This window comes from Gadus morhua, chromosome 21, assembly GCF_902167405.1.
Source record: "Gadus morhua chromosome 21, gadMor3.0, whole genome shotgun sequence".
In the NCBI taxonomy this organism is placed as follows: Eukaryota; Metazoa; Chordata; class Actinopteri; order Gadiformes; family Gadidae; genus Gadus; species Gadus morhua.
Genome location: NC_044068.1, coordinates 2,655,113 through 2,656,501, shown reverse-complemented (window position 1 = coordinate 2,656,501; position 1,389 = coordinate 2,655,113). Strand labels below are relative to the sequence as shown.

Sequence of the window (1,389 nt, the reverse complement as noted above, 5' to 3'; positions counted from 1 at the left end):
GGGTAGGATGCGGTTACCTCATGACGGACCGAGTGGTGCTGCTGTCGGTTAGGGTCTGGGTGTGGAAACACAAGTCTTCTCCCTCTGTATCCTCTCTCGCCCTCGTACTGGCTCTCTCTCTCTCTCTCTCTCTCTCTCTCTTGCTCTCTTGCTCTCTCTCTCTCTCACTCTCACTCTCTCTCTCTCTCTCTCTCTCTCTCTCTCTCTCTCTCTCTCTCTCTCTCTTGCTCTCTCTCTCTCTCTCTCTCTCTCTCTCTCTCTCTCTCTCTCTCTCTCTTGCTCTCTCTCTCTCTCTCTCTCTCTCTCTCTCTCTCTCTCTCTCTCTCTCTCTCTCTCTCTCTCTCTCTCTCTCTCTCTTGCTCTCTCTCTCTCTCTCTCTCTCTCTCTCTCTCTCTCTCTCTCTCTCTCTCTCTCTCTCTCTTGCTCGCTCTATCTCTCTCTCTCTCACTCACTCACTCACTCACTCTCTCTCACTCTCACTCTCACTCTCACTCTCTATCTCTCTCGCTCTCTCTCTCTCTCTTGCTCGCTCTCTCTCTCTCTCTCTCTCTCTCTCTTGCTCTCTCCACCTGCAGCAGAAGGAGACAGGAAGCACATGATGGAGGGAGAGAGTCAACGTGAGCGGGGGGTTAGTCAGGCAAACAGGAAATGAGGGGGGGGGGGTATATGATGACATCACCCTCTATTGCCAGTTTACAGACAGGCTGACCAGCTGGGGGTGAAAGGTCAGAGCAGGGCCGAGCGAAGGGGTCACAAGCCCTTAATAACAGAAGGGAAGAGACGGTCTGAAACCCAAAGTGGGACTGGAACCCAGCGGCTGCGTCCTGTTGGAACAGTGTTTACAGAAAGAACGATTGAACTCACATTAGGCTGTGCTGCCACACAGAGACCGGAGACACGCAGTAGTAATCCCACAGTCCTCCGGATCACCAGTAATTGCTTCTAAACACCTGAAGTACTTTGGCAGTAAGACCGCAGAGGGCTGGCTCGAACTACTGACAGGAGGTGTGTGTGTGTGTGTGTGTGTGTGTGTGTGTGTGTTGGCCCAGGTGCTTGCTGAAATGTGTATTTTAGATAAAGAGATTGCCGTTGTGATCCTAACTCTGTTTGTCACATCAATACGTTACCGTGTGCAAATGTTCACTGAATTCAATTACATACTAAATGTATTATTTATATCACAAAACTTTCATAACCAGAAGATATTTGTTGTTTTTACGCGATTTGCGGTGAGTTCAGAGACGCGTCATTAAGTGGCAGGTAGGGGATAGACAGTAAAACCTCCTGAATATCTTCAACTGGGCCTCCCCTCTCATCTCCCCTCTCTCCCCTCCTCTCTCCTTCTCCTTCTCCTCTCTCTCCCCTCTCTCCCCTCCTCTCTCCTTCTCC

General features: G+C 50.4%; 1 protein-coding gene across 1 annotated transcript in view; it reads right to left on the bottom strand.

The window, feature by feature from the left end:
• ankrd6b (ankyrin repeat domain 6b) overlaps positions 1-143 on the bottom strand; it is an 11,757-nt gene extending 11,614 nt beyond the window's left edge. Inside the window, exon 1 of the mRNA XM_030344875.1 lies at positions 1-143. This exon is cut by the window's left edge and continues 323 nt beyond it. The gene's annotated coding sequence lies outside the window, so the exon portion shown is untranslated.
• Between the last annotated feature and the right edge of the window lie 1,246 nt (positions 144-1,389).